General features: G+C 46.2%; 1 non-coding gene across 1 annotated transcript; it reads right to left on the reverse strand.

Annotated features, from left to right (window-relative positions):
* Positions 1–15211: 15211 nt before the first annotated feature.
* LOC114806750 lies at positions 15212–15349 on the reverse strand. The gene has a single exon (XR_003754812.1). It is a non-coding gene; the product is annotated as a small nucleolar RNA SNORA7 (small nucleolar RNA).
* Between the last annotated feature and the right edge of the window lie 466 nt (positions 15350–15815).

Raw genomic sequence — 15815 nt, forward strand, 5'->3', positions numbered from 1 at the left:
ACTGTGTCCAATCTGATTGGTTTGCATCTACCCAAGTGCTTAGTACAGTGCCCAACCTGGTTAGTTGGTGTCTACCCCAGTGCTTAATACAGTACCCGGCACAGAGAAAGTTCTTAACAAATACCATTTAATTTTAAAAAAAAAAAGAGGAGGAGGAAGAAAACAAGAAGAAGAAGGCATGGATCCTGTCCTCTAGGAGTTGATAGTCTTATGTGGGAGACAGCAAAAATAGAAACAAAAACACTGAAAGGGGAAAAAAACCCAAAGTTCAGAAACATAAGAATTCACTTAAGATACATGGGAGAAAAAACAACAATCATATTTACTGAGAACTTATTGTGTGCAGAACACTGTACTAAGCACTTGGGAGAGTGCAATATAGCACTAAAACAGACACATTTCCTTCTCACAATGAGCTTCCGTTCTAGAGGGGGAGAACGGAAACTTATAAACAGCTTATAAATCTGTCTATTAATCTATCTATGTCTAGGTCTTTTGATCTATCAATTTCTCATTCACCATTGCCATCTTCTATATTACTAAAGGTCTTTCAGCCAGTAAACTAAACAATGGCCCAGTTGTCCCAAACCATAAAGGAAATTAGGACTTCATGAAAACCAAATAGGGTGCCTTAAAGGAATTGAACTATAATATATTGTTCTTAAACTAAGAAGGGGTATTCGGATTAATTTCCGACCCCCAACTAAAGTGTTATCTTGAATCAGTATTAGCAAAACTGATGTACAGGTAAGTGAGGTTGGCAACCACTTCAAGCTGCACAATCAGAGCAGGGAGAGAAAGACACCAAAAGGGTGGCCTGTAACACGGGGAGGACTTTCTATTCACAATTTTTCAAGTAGGACCATTTTGAAAACAGCTTACTGTAAGATTAACATTGCTAGTTGTTGCATTTATCATGTATGCCTTCATTTTTCTACTATTATTACAATCTTGACAAACGCTCAGGGAGACTTCCCCAATGCGCTTTGTATGACATGTTTATACTGCCTGTCCAGCACAGTGCACAGAGAGCCATGGGGGGTTTTGTGGGGCTTTTTATGGTATTTGTTTAGCGCTCCTTATGTGTCAGGTACTAGACTAAGTAGAAGGTACAAGTTAATCAAGTTGGACAAAGTCCCTGTCCCATGTGAGGCTTACAGTCTGAATCCCCATTTCACAGATGAGATCACTGAGGCATAGAGAAGTGAAGTGACTTGCCCAAGGCCACACAGCCGACAAGTGGCGAAACCAGGACTATGACTCAGGTCCTTCTAACTCCCAGGTTCCTGCTCTGTCTACTAGGCCATGCTGCTGAGTGCTGGGATAGCCACTCTAGTGGGGAGGAGACTAATTTGTTCTCGCCTCAAGGCAGTCAAATGTCTAAAGTTAACCCTACGCCTCTGCTCCCAGTGCCTACGCAAAGTTCCCCTCCAAGTCATTTATATTAATGTCTGTCTCCCCTTCAAGACTGTCAGCTGATTGAAGAAATATGTCTGTTATATTGTTATATTTTACTCTCTCAAGTGCTTAGTACAGTGCTCTGCACACAGTAAGCGCTCAATAAATATTGACTAAATCCAAGGTCCACATGGTTCTTGATCCGAGAAACTTAAGAAATACTGTGGCTTTCACACCTTGGATGGGGGCCCCAAACTCTCAGAGCATGAGTGAGAGGTACTCTCCTTTTCAGGAGCCACCTTTGGAGGTCTGCACTGAGGCAGGTACGTGGATAATTGATAAATTCACTTGGCACTGTGCTATGTGGATGTAACTATAAGTGCAAAAGCCAACATTCATGTCAAAGAAAAATCCTCATTCCACTTCCTTCATGGTGGCACTCCCACACACCCAACTCCTCCAAGGAGATTGGCAGACAGTTCATGGCGTGTCACAATTCAAGTTTGGTTGGAAGCTGTTGGGTCAACCCGAGCAGAGCAGAGTTGAGTCAAGCCCTGTCCAAAGGAATGATGGTAAGACCCTGGGCCTGCAGACCACCTCCTCTCATTTGTAAGTAAGCCAAGATAACCCCTCCCAACAACCTTGCCTACTTGCCCTACCTCCAAGCTGATGAAAGGGTATTCCAAAGGGCAGTATTGCAGTAATTGATCCCCCATCATAGGGCCGTACATCAATTCAAACCACCTCAAAAGAGTCAGTGCCTGAGGCTGGCTCAGCTGCCTGCTTCTGTGATGTCTGGTTGGGTTCCACCTCAAGTAATGCTCACGGGCTCAGCCTTGACCCAGAAGGGCTTGGTAGGTGATGTGAATGTCATCAGAGGGTCTGGGCTCATTTAAGATTGGTGAATGGAGGGCCCAAATTGGAGAATTTGCTTGGTTTAATGACTATAAGCTTGTTATGGGCAAGGAGCATGTCTGCTAATATTACTGTATTGTTCTCTCCCAAGCGCTTACTACAGTGCTCTGCATATAGTCGGTGCTCAGTAAATTCCTTTGATTGAGCGATTAAGCCCAGGACATTGCCATTGAGGCAACATGGAGTTTGAGCTGGGTGACTGCATTCACCTTTGTGATTGTATTCTATGAGATTGTTTTCTCCCAGGAAATTGCATTGGAACTCTCTCCCCCTCAATACATGCCAGGCCCCAGTATCCCCACCTTCAAAGCTTATTAAGGTTACATCTCCTCCAAGAGGCTTTCCCTGTTTAAGCCCTTTTTCCCAAACTGTCTCCTCTTTCTGCATTAACTATGCACTTGGATCTGTACCCTTTGGGCATTTAGTATTTACCCCACCCTCAGCCCCCTGGCAATTATGTACATATCTGTAAATTATTTATTCTTATTAACATCCACTTCCCCCTCTAGACTGTAAATACACCTTGGGCAGAGAATACGTCCACCAACTCAGTTGAGTATTGTAGTCTCCCGAGCACTTACTACAGTGCTCTGCACAAAGTGCTCATTAATTACTTAGCACTGATGACTGATGACTGCATTCTCTTGTGAGATTGAATTCTTCTGTGTGACCACATTCCCCTCTGTGATTGGATAAGGGAAAGCAGCAACAGCTGTGCACATTTAGTTTATCAACATCTTAATTTCCAGGATGGGGTGATTGCTTTGGTGTGGCTTTTGTAGCCCTGTTGGCAGAGGAATGTTGGTGGAGCCCTGCTGACTGGAAAATGACAGAGTGACTAAAGTGAGGGTTAGGTGGTAAAGTAAGTCATGGGTATACCCACTATACCCACTATAGGAATGGGTAAAACGTTGCTCTGGGACCCGTTTTCTCTGCAGTTCTTATTCTGGTCTTACGCTGTCGAATCAACTCCGACCCATAGTGACTCCATACACACCTCTCCCAGAATGCCAATGCAATCATCCTGGTAGTTTAAAGATAGAGTTTTCTTGGTAAAAATACAGAAGGGGTTTACCCTTGCCTTCTTCTGCACAGTAAACTCGAGTCTCTGCCCTTGACTCTCTCCCATGCCGCTGCTGCCCAGGACTGGTGAGTTTTGACTTGTAGCAGATTGCCTTCCACTCACTAGCCACTGCCCAAGTTAATGTTGGTATTTGTTGGTATTTGTTAAGCGCTTACTGGGCCTTCCTGAAGGCACAGCTTCTCCAAGAGGCCTTCCCAGTCTAGGCTCCACTTTTCCTCAGCTCTCACTCCCCTCTGTGTTGCCCTGACTTGCTCCCTTTGCTCTTCTCCCCTCCCAGCCCCAAAGCGCCTATGTTCATATCTGTAATTTTATTTATCCCTTTGCTCTTCACCACTCCCAACCCCAAAGCCCTTAAGTACATATCTGTGATTTTATTTACTTGTATTGATGTCTGTCTGCCCAACTCTAGACTGTGAGCTCACTGAGGCAGGGATTGTCACTATTTATTGGTGTATTGTACTTTCCCAAGTGTTTAGTACAGTTCTCTGCACACAGTAAGCGCTCAGTAGATACGATTGAATGAATGAATGGTGAGCTCAAGTTGGGGTTAGTGTTCCTGGAAGCAGCAGGGCACCAGTGGCAAACAGCAAAGTTGCCCTAGAAAACATGTAGTTGGGAGCACTAGACTGTAAACTACTTTTGTTGAGAAGCAGTGTGACCAAGTGGACAGAGCCTGTGAGTCAGAAAGCCCTGGGTTCTAATACCAGCTCTGCCACTGTCAGTTGTGTGACCTGGAGCAAGTCACTTCACTTTTCTGGGCATTGGTTACCTCAGCTGTATCTACCCCGGCACTTAGTACAGTGCCTGGCACATAGTGCTTAGCAAATACTATTTAAAAATAAAGGTTGTTGTGGGGAGAAATGATGCATTGTACTCTTACAGTGCTTAGTACAGGGCTCTGCACATAGTAAGCACTCAATAAATATCATTGATGATAAGATCATGCAGTGTGGTAAAAGCCATCTGAAACTATCTGCCATTTGCCTGATGGTTGGCTGTTAGTCTGGACAGTCCAGTTTCTAGCTGTCCCCTAATGATTATGGATCTCACATTAGATGCCCTTATGTTGGGCATTTATGTTTTCAGCATTCATCCTTCCCTGCCTCCATTCCCACTGCCAAGTCAGAAGGGCCATCCTTGTGTTTGCATGGGCCTCGGAGGGGAACGCAGTGGCCCGGAATAGAGAGAAGGCATCCATCTCGCAGAACCTCCACCTAGAACCTTTCAGGTGTGTCCTTATGATGTTCTGACATCATGAGAGCAGTTGCTTGCAGCACCATGAACTTGAGAGTGGTTGTTTTCTTATTCATTTCAAAACAAAAAGCTTATGAGTGTCATCAGGAATCAACAGTACAGACACTAGCCATTTCCGTAAGACAAATGCACAGCGATTAGACTGTAAGCCCGTCAAAGGGCAGGGACTGTCTCTGTCTGTTGCCGACTTGTTCATTCCAAGCGCTTAGTACAGTGCTCTGCACATAATAAGAGCTCAATAAATACTATTGAATGAATGAACTGGTTTTCATTTTTGATTGCTTTCTAAATTATTATATAATTGACTAGATTGAAATGGAGTCAGCAAAGAGGTGTCCTGAAATCTGTACTGCCATCAGTAGCTCACTATTTCTGACCCAGATGCCCCACTTTAATGAGTGGCGGAAGTCACCCACATTTTCTGAGGATTCATCTTTGTGCCACTGCTGTTCTTTGGCTAATCAAGCTGGGTAATAGGCCTCACCAAGAATATCTACTTATACCCCTCTTCCGCAATGAGCATCTATGTACATTGAGATAAATGTATTATTCTAATTCCACTTTCTAGCTGTTTTTATATCTGTTTCTACTGAGGTTTTTTAAATGGCATTTGTTAAGGGCTTTCTATGTGCCAGACACTGTATTAAGTGGTAGAGTAGTAATAATGTTAATTATGCATTTGTTAAGTGCTTACTATGTGCCAGGCACTGTACTAAGAGCTGGGGTTTTATAGAAGCAAATCAAGTTGGACAAAGTCCCTGTCCCATGTGGTGCTCACAGTCTCAGTAACTGAGGCACAGAGAAGTTAAGTGATTTGCCCAAGATCACACAGCAGACAAATGGTGGAAATGGGATTAGAACCCATGACCTTCTGACTCCCAGGCCTGTGCCCTATCCACTACACCATGATTGCCCTGTCCTGCATGGGCCTCACGGTCTTAATCCCCATTTTACAGGTGAGGTTACTGAAACAACCAAAAGTTAGGTGACTTGCCAAAGGTCACACAACAGGCAAGTAGCGGAGCTGGGATTTAGAGAAGCAGCATGGCTTAGTGGAAAGAGTCCGGGCTTGGGAGTCAGAGGTTGTGGGTTCTAATCCCGGCTCTGCCACTTGTCTGCTGCGTGACCTTGGGCAAGTCACTTAACTTCTCTGTGCCTCAGGTACCTCATCTGTAAAAATGGGAATTAAAAAATGTGAGCCCCATGTGGGACAATCTGATTATCCTCTATCTACCCCAGCACTTAGAACAGTGCTCTGCACATAGTAAGTGCTTAACAAATACCATAATTATTATTAATTATTATTATTATTAGCCATTGGAGTATAAGCTCCTGGTGGGTTTAGAAATGCATGGGAAAATATATATACATTATATATATATATATATAATTCAACAGAGTTAATAGACCTGGTCCCTTGCTCACAAGCTTCTAGTCTAGAGAATGAGCTCACATGTCCATTAGTGTTGAAGGAGGCTTAGTCCATGCCATCTGACCCCAGGGCACCTGTAGTTTAGTGTAGCCCATGTCCGGCTGCTGGAGTCCATCCCATTGCCCATAATGTACTCTCCCAAGCACGTAGTACAGTGGTTTGCACGCAGTAAGTGCTCAATAAATACGATTGAATGAATGAATGAAAAAATAAAGGCTGACAGCCTGTCCCCATTCCCGCTATGAGCAGCCACCTCTGGTGCAGGCATCCGGAAATTGTCCGACCCCCAACAGCCCCCAACCCTTCCCCCTGCGCCTCCCTTACTGTATTGAGGGAAATGGCCTGGCCTGGCTCGACCCCCACCCAAGGCGGCCTGAAGCCTTCTACGGGCCCATGACCTCAGCCGCCTTGAGCATCTGGAACAGTTTATGCTAATAGAATGGGTCAGCCCTGAAAGGGGGAATGGCTACATGGAGCCATGCTGGAATCCCTCTTTCCTGGCACAAATGTTTCAGAGCTCTCTGGGATCTAAGCCACCTCGCTCAGCAGCCTGATGGCGTTGGCACACACATCTTTGTGGCCCTTGGGGGCCTGACCCCTTTATAGTCTGGCCCCTGAACTCTCTGGCCCTTTCTCACCTCCTTTATGCCTTCCCTTTCCTTCTCTGTCTTTCTCCTGCTCTTTCCCTTCCCTCCCTGTCTTTATCTCTCTCTTTTCTCTTGCTCCCTTTTTCTCTCTCTCCTTTTCTCTCCTTCCCTCTTTTTCACTCTCCCATTCTAACCCTTTTCCCCCTTTCCCTTTCTGTCGCTGTCTCTGCCTCTCTCACCTGTCTTCTCTCTCTCCTCTTCTATTCTCTGATTCTTTCTCTCCTGCTCTCTCCCTTCCCTCCCTCTTTTTTCTCTCCCTTTTCTCCCAGTCTTCTTTTCTTTCACTCCCATTTTCTCTTTCTCCTTTTCTATCCCGCTCTCCCTTTTTCTCACTCTTTTTCTCCACCTCTCTCCCTCTCCTTTTCTATCTCTGCCTTTCTTTCTCATCTACTTTCTCTTCTTTTTTTCTCTTTGTTCTCTCTCCTCTCTTCTTTTCTTCTTCTTCTTTCTCTCCTTCTCCCTCTCCTTCTGCCTCTCCCTCATCCCCCACTCTCTCTCCTGCCACAGAAAGAGAGATCCAAATCCTTCTCAAACAGGTTCAGATAAACCAACAAAATGAGCTTCCTGTTCATTAGGGAGCATTGAAATGTCCTGAGTGCAGTATTACCTGCACAGCAGGAGGGAGGGCAAGTCCATGTTGTTCCAGACTCCCCCCAGGTCCAAAGCACTCTAGGTAGGGGCTGTGGAGATTGTCAAATTCCGCCTTCCCTGGATGAATGTTTCTCCAGGTGGATTCACCCCTGTCTCTGGGCATAATGGGATGCCTTGTCTCTTGTTTTGGCAGTGGCAGGGATACAGTGATGCTTACATTTGGGCTGGGAATTCTGTACATGGAGCTGCTTGTGGGGTGGCCATTCATCCAGTAATGTACTGGGCAGTCTGATTTTCAGTTGACCTCTTCCATCTGGAACTGATACAGCACTGGACACCTCTGTGTCCGGTATTTTTATTTTCAGCATGCAACCTCCCTCTGCCTGTGTTCACAGATATGTGGAACAAAACAACTCTAGGTTGGGAATCGGGGTCCCCCATGGAGGAAATGCCCTGGGATCAGGCGGACTGGGGCAGCCTTTTGCAAAATGATGACTATGATGTTGGTACGTCACACCCTGAGCACAGTAAAAAATGTGCAAAGCCAAGTGAGACTCAGTGTCCAGTGTTCCCTTGGTCCTCTGGCTCCCCTTCAGGCCTCGGGCCTGATTTCTCTCCCGGAGGAAGAACCAGAGTCCCCAACGGTCCTGGTGAAGGCCCATTGTCACGGTATGACACCCAACCACTGAGAAGCAGCATGGCCTAGTGGACAGAGGACAGGCCTGGGAGTTGGAGGGACCTAGGTTCTAATTCCAGCTCTGTCACTTGTCTGTTTGACTTGGGACAAGTCACTTAACTTCTCTGTGCCTCAGTACCGTCATCTGTAAAATGTGAGATTAAGACTGTGAGCCCCTTGTGGGACATGGACTATGTCCAACCTGATTAACTTGATCTACTCTAGCACTTAGTTCAGTGCCTGGCATATAATAACTGCTTAACAAGGTACCATTAAAACAAAAATCAAAAAAACATTCTTGGCCCCTGGGGCCCATTCCTGAGCAGGCCCTGGTACATGGAAATTGTGGCCTGGCACGAGGATGCTTCCAGCTCTCCTCCTGGGAGTTAACCCCAAATTCCTGGGCTCCATTGGCCAGATGAACACATCAGGTATGGAAGTTGTTTTATAAAACCAGTAATGCACTCAAACAGTCACTGCCGCCCTCTCACCCACATCCTACCTCTGACCTCGAATGCCCTCCCTCCTCAAATCTGACAGACAATTACTCTCTCTCTCTCGAAAAGCCTTACTGAAGGCACAAATCCTCCAAGAGACCTTCCCTGACTGAGCTCTCCTTTCCTCTTCTCCCTCTCCCCTCTGCCTCACCCTGACTTGCTCCTTTCATTCATCCCTCTCTCTCTTCTTGTTGTTGTATTATGCTGTTGAGTCAAGTCCGACCCACAGTGACACCATAGACACGTCTCTCCCAGAATGCCCTACCCCCCAATCATCTCAGTAGTTTATCCATAGAGTTTTCTGGGTAAAAATATGGAAATGGTCTGCCATTGCGTCCTTCTGCGCAATGCTTAAACCTGAGTCTCTGCCCTCAACTCTCTCCCTTGCCATTGCTGCCCAGCACGGGTAAGTTTTGACTTGTAGCAGATTGCCTTCCATTCACTAGCCATTGCCCAAGTTAGGAATGGAATGGGTAAGCCTCTGCTTGACACTCCCCGCCTGCCCTGCTCCACATTTATGAACATATCTATAATTTATTTTTGTTAATGTCTGTCTCCCCCTTAGACTGTAAACTCATTGTGGACAGGGAGTGTGTCTGTTTAATGTTATACTATACTCTCCCAATGGCTTAGTACTGTGCTCTGCACACAGTAAGTGCTCAATAAATGCGATTGAATGAATGAATGAAAGTTGGCTTGAGGAAGGACTGCCAAGACGGTGGATACTGTAGGCATCATGGATTCTGGACATGCTGAGGCAGTGAGGTCATGAGCGTGAAATAGGCAAGCAACATAATGATGTCATACGCATCATTTGGTGGAAGCCTATTTGAGAAGTACTCTGGAGGACTCCTGGCCCCCTCCCTACTTGTTCCAAATTGACCGCATCCCCCTCCCAGGGCTCTCTGAGTCTGGTTACTACTTCTGAGTTGTGGGACTCAGGAACAGGACTGTAAATTCCTTGAAGGCAGGGATCATGTCTACTAACTGTACTGTACTCTCCCAAGTGCTTAGTACAGTGTTCTGCACACAGTAAGTGTTCAATAAATGTCACTGATTGAGAAGGAGGGAGGCTGGGAGCCTAAAATAAAAACCCCAGGCATATAGGAATCTGGAGCCATATCTGAACCGGATGGGGTATGACTAAAAACAGGACTGTCAGGTATAAAAGGGCATGAAGGGCCGCTCTTATTCCCATGCTTATGGCTCAGCCCAACACAAGGCTAAATTGGTCAGTTGGTGGATGGCACCTTCCTCTTATGCTGGGTAGGGTGCAGTTGGAATTCTGTTTCACTTCATGGAATGTAAACAACCCTTTCTGCCCCTAGAGCTCCATTATATGGGAGCAAATCCACCAAATAGTTGAGAACAAAAGGAGTGTTTGGTAGGCAGGACAAAGGAGCATTGCCTTGTGCTGGCATTTTCTGTCAAATGCCACAATGGGTGCTCTGTCTGAGGTAGCTCAGAGCCAATGTGGGGGTTGGGGGAAGTAAGGGGTTGGAGCGGGAGGGGTCTAGGTGACACAGAACATTTGCTGCAAATGGGAATAGTTTAAACCTGGTTTTATGAGAACTTTCTGTGGGGTCTGGATGACCGTGCTTTACATCTGAAAAAGAAGCAGTGTGGTCTTGTGGATAGAGCACAGGCATGGAAGTCAGAAGGATCTGGGTTCTAATCCCAGCCCTGCGCTTGGCCGCTGGGTGACCTTGGGCAAGTCACTTTACTTCTCTGTGCCTCAGTTACCTCATCTATAAAATAGGGATTAAGACTTTGAGCCCCATGTGGGACATGGACTGTGTCCAACCTGTTTCACTTGTATCTATCCCAGCACTTAGAATTGTGCCTGGCAGAGAGTTAGTGCTTAGCAAATGCCACACAGAAAAAATATACATAAGGACTATGTGAGGTTGTAAGTAATTATGCCCTTAGGAAATGCAAAAATGCTCAAGTGGAAGTTAGGGGATAAAAGGTAGGAAGATTAGAGATGAATCAGGGAAGAAATCCAGGAGTATAGGTGATTTTTGATGGTTTTCAGAGAGCAGTAGTGGTCGGACATGAAAGAAGATGGAGTTCATGAGCAAAAGGTTCATTCATTCATTCAGTAGTATTTATTGAGTGCTTACTATGTGCAGAGCACTGAACTAAGCACTTGGAATGTACAAATCGGTAACAGATAGAGACAGTCCCCACCCTTTGACGGGCTTAAAGTCTAATTGGGGGAGACAGACAAGAACAATAGCAATAAATAGAATCAAGGGGATGAACGTCTCATTAAAATAATAGCAAATAAATAGAATCAAGGTGATGTACATCTCATTAACAAAATAAATAGGGTAATGAAAATATATACAGTTGAGCAGATGAGTACAGTGTCGAGGGAAGGGAGAGGGGGAGGAGCAGAGGGAAAGGGGGGAAAGGAGGGTTTAGCTGCAGAGTGGTGAAGGGAGAGTAGGGGGAGCAGAGGGAAAAGGGGAGCTCAGCCTGGGAAGGTCTCTTGAAGGAGGTGAGCTTTAAGTAGGGTTTTGAGGAGGGGAAGAGAATTAGTTTGGCGGAGGTGAGGAGGGAGGGCATTCCAGGACCGCGGGAGGACGTGGCCCAGGGGTCGACGGCGGGATAGGCGAGAACGGGGGACGGTGAGGAGGTGGGCGGCAGAGGAGCGGAGCGTGTGGGGTGGGCAGTGGAAAGAGATCAGGGAGGAGAGGTAGGAGGGGGCAAGGTGATGGACAGCCTTGAAGCCTAGAGTGAGAGTGAAAAGGTTGAGACAAGCAGCATGACCTAGTGAATGGAGCATGGGTCTGGGACTCAGAAGGACCTGTGTTCTAATCCTGGCTCTGTCACTTGTCTGCTGTGAGACCTTGGCCAGGGAACTTCACTCCTCTGAACTTCAGTTACCTTATCTATAAAATGGCGATTAAGACTGTGAGTCCCATGTGGGACAGAGACTGTGTCTAACCTGTTTAATTTGTTTCTACCCCAGCACTTAGAGCAGTGCCTGCCACATAGTAAGAACTTGGCGCAATGGATAACGCGTCTGACTACGGATCAGAAGATTCTAGGTTCGAGTCCTGGCTGGCTGGTAAATTTATTGGGAAGTAGCGTGGCTCAGTGGAAAGAGCACGGGCTTTGGAGTCGGGGCTCATGAGTTCGAATCCCAGCTCTGCCACTTGTCAGCTGGGTGATTGTGGGCAAGTCACTTAACTTCTCTGTGCCTCAGTTCCCTCATCTGTAAAATGGGGATTAAGACTGTGAGCCCCACGTGGGACAACCTGACTCCCCTGTGTCCACCCCAGCGCTTAGAACAGTGCTCTGCACATAGTAAGCGCTTAACAAATACCAACATTATTATTATTATTTTTATCACTTAACAAATACCATAAAAAAGAAGAAAGACAACAGCAGGTGACAATGAGTAGGTTAGTTTGAGATTAACTGAGAGTGTGAGCTGGGGTACAGTGGGAGGAGTAGATAAATTGGAAGGAGAGATCAGACTGAGTGCCTTAAACATCAATTGTCAGGACTTTCTGCTTGATTGTGGAGTGGGCAGCGGTTGAAAGTTTTTGAGGAATGGGGAGATGTTTGGAATATCATTTTAGAAAAATGATCCAGGCAACAGAGTGAAGCTTGGGTTGGAGATGAAGCATGAGTTGGAGAGGGGAAGACTGGAGGCCAGGAGACAAGGCTGATGTGATGGAAAGTTTGAAATGGCTCAGCCTCCTTCCTCCTTGATGCCTGTGCCGAATCCTGGTACACAGGGACCTGGGAATAGAACGTGAAGGACCCAAATGGAAAGTGTTGTGAATCAGGGGTTCCCCTAGAGAAGTACTCTAGGTTTGGGCCAACTCAGATGGTCTTCCCTATGACATCATTATGGTACCTAAGGATCTAGCATAGCACCTACAGCATTACACCCATCCAGCTTCTAGAACTACAAGGAAGCGAGGGGGGCAATTTCCTCCCATTTCAGGATGGCCAAGTGTCTGAAGTGAGCCCTGTGGTTGGTGGACCGACTGGTGGATTCTGAAAAGAATGGCCAAACACTTGCCCGGATTAGTCCAGCCTCACCGGCCACATCCACAACTGGCCTCAAACACTACCGGCCCTGCTCGGGCCAGCTCCAGTTAATGTCAGAGCTCCCTAGAAATGACATCACGGTAAAATCTTCTGGCAGGACCCTCACTAAGAGCAGTCTGCTGCCATGGAAATTCACACTCAGAATCTAGCCTGAGAAGTAGCGTGGCGTAGTGGATAGAGCACAGGCCTGGGAGCCAGAGGATTTGGGTACTAATCCCGGCTCCCCCACTTGTCTGCTGTGTGTGACTTTGGGTAAGCCATTTCACTTCTCTGTGCCTCAGTGACCTCGTCCATAAAGTGGGGATTAAGACTGTGAGACCCATGAGACAAGGACTGTGTTCAACCTGATTAGCTTGTATCTACTCCAGTGCTTAGTCGAGTGCCTGGCACACGGTAAGTGTTTAATGTGTACCATTAAAAAAAAACAAAATCCAAAGTTGTGAGTCACCCCACCCCAGACCTAAGTCTAAATGAGGCCCAGGGATGCCTTGGCTTTTCCACCTTGAAGCCCATCAGACTCACGATTATTGAATTACTCTTCAGGGAGAATATTTTTAAACTGCTTGAAGAGAGCCTGCACCTTCCCACAGCCTCCCACCCTTTGTCTCGATGCATCTGGACAAGAGAGCCATGACGGATCCTAGGCAGGCTTGTCTCGTGAGTCACTGTCTGGCGGCAGAGACAACTTGGGGCTTAGGACATCAGCAGGGCCAGTTCCATCAAATTCCAGGTTAATCACCAAGATCTGTTTTGGGCTTCCACCCTCACATTGCTCCTGTCCACAGTCGATGGCCGGTTTATTTTCAGCTGCTGCCTGGCTGTCCCTTTCCAGCTGTTCTGTCCCTCTTCCTGGCCTGCTGCCTTGGCTTCTGGGCTAGTGTGTCTCTATTCCAGAACAAAACCAGCCAGGTTTCTCAGGGGGAGAAGGGAGAGATCCCCACCATTCCCTTCTGCCCCCAGCTACCACGGGAATCAGTGACACGTCTGGCCAATGCCCGGGGATACCTACGGGGATCCCCAGGGCTACACCTCCATGATGGCCCATCCCCTACTCTCCATCTCCAAATGCAGCACTGGCAAACTTTCCTGGCCTTGCCTCAGGGAGCGTGGGAATTCCCGCTCCCCAAAGACATATGGACCACTTGGCAATACCAAAGAGTGGGCCAGCCTGTGAATGTGGGAACCCAGGTGGAGAAGAGGAAGGCCATTTATGATGGGAAACTGGTGCAGAGTAAAACAAGAAACGTATACATTTATTTGTATATTCGATTACTTTTTCAGTTATTTCATCCTAACATCTGTTTTTTCTGACATTCCTCTGTAGCTCATTTTTGTCCACCCCTTGAAGACCAGGAGTGTGATTCTTGCTCCTGTTATACTCTCCCAAGTTATAGCACAGTGTTCTGTATTATTCAGACTCTCATTAACTACTACTTATTGGTTAGTTAAGAGGAAAGAAAGAGAGTGGGGGGAAATCCATGTTTCCCTAGCTCAAGAAGGGTGACAGGCAGACCGGAAACAGGCACATGGAGGGAAAATGGAGGAAAAAGTAATAGTACAGTGGATAGAGCCTGGGGGTCAGAACCTGGGGTCTAATTCCAGCTCCACCTCTTGTCTGCTGAGTGATCTTGGGCAAGTCACTTAACTTCTCTATGCCTCAGTTCCCTCATCTGGAAAATGGGGATTGAGACGGTGAGCCCCAAGGGGGACAGGGACTTCGTTCAACCTGATTAACTTGTATCTAGCCCAGTGATAAGAGTCCCTGTCCCTGTCCTATATGAGGTTCACAGTTTCAATCCCCATGTTAACCGGAGATTTAACCAGGATTTAAGTCATTTAACCTCTTTGGCCTGGGTTCTAATTCTGACTCTGCCACTTGTCTGCTGTATGACCTTGGGCAAGTCACTTAACTAGTCTGTGCCTCAGTCACTTCATCTGTAAAATGGCGATTAAGACTGTGAGCCTCATGTAGGACAGGGACTGTGTCCAACCTGATTAGTTTGTATCTAGCCCAGCTCTTAGAACAGTGCTTGACACATAATAAACATTTAACGAGTACCATCATTCATTCATTCATTCTTTGGGCTTTAGTTTCCTCACTCTCCCCATTTTCAAAGCCCTTCTAAAACCACATCTCCTCTAAGAGGACTTCTTTGACTAAGCTCTCATTTCTCCTACTCCAGTTCCCTTCTACATTACCTATGTGTTTGTATTTTTATTCTTTTAAACACTTGACATTCAGCTCATCCTCAGATCCATAGCATTTATAAACTTATCCACACTTTATTTAAATGTCTGTCTCCCACTCTAGACTGTAAGCGGCTTGTGGGCAGGGAATGTCTCTACAAATTCTACTGGACTCTTTCAAGTGCTTAGTATGGTGCTTTGCACACAGTAAGCACTCAATAAATATCATTAATTGATTGGGGACTTGTCTTATGCTGTAGAGTCGACACAGTGACACTATGGACACACCCCTCCAGAATGCCCCACTTCCACCTGCAATCGTTCTAGGAAGTGTATCCATAGAGTTTTCTTGGTAAAAATACATAAGTGGTTTACCACTGCCTCCTTCCACACAGTCAACTTGAGTCTCCTCCCTTGACTGTCTCCCATATTGCTGCTGCCCAGCACAGGGGAGTTTCGACTTGTAGCAGATTGCCTTCCACTCGCTAGCCACTGGCCAAGCTAGGAATGGAATGGGTAGGTCTCTTCTTGACTCTCTCTTCCGTAGTCGAGACTGGTAGTGTACTGGAAACTCTCCAGGTGTGACCCTGAGAGGAAGACTGGGGACTAAATGCCTACTTTTCCTACAACGTTGACTGTAAGCCCTGTCAGGATTATTCAGCACCTGGTAAATGTTCAGTAAATACTATAATACTGTAAGTATAAGTACTATAGTATTCTATTATTTTATTATTACTTTAGTATTATTATTGTTATCATTGAAGAATTCACAGAGCTTCTTCAAAGGAGGTGCGATATGGCTTCCAAAGGGATAACTGGTCTTTTAGAGTCAGTCTCTTGTTCCTTCACTTCATTTGGCTTTACCAGTCTGCCTTGACTACTGTAAACTATAGAACCCCATTCCCTCTAGGAAGCAATCTTGAGGGAAGGAAGGGAATTTTGGAGCATCTTCAGGCTTCTTCCTAGATCCACCCCTAACAAACTGCCTTTCAGGATCACCTTTCCTTTCTTTCCTAGTATCACCTTCTGGACTTTCAGAGTCACTGAAGACATTTTGTAGGTG

Source organism: Ornithorhynchus anatinus, chromosome X1 (assembly GCF_004115215.2).
Source record: "Ornithorhynchus anatinus isolate Pmale09 chromosome X1, mOrnAna1.pri.v4, whole genome shotgun sequence".
In the NCBI taxonomy this organism is placed as follows: domain Eukaryota; kingdom Metazoa; phylum Chordata; class Mammalia; order Monotremata; family Ornithorhynchidae; genus Ornithorhynchus; species Ornithorhynchus anatinus.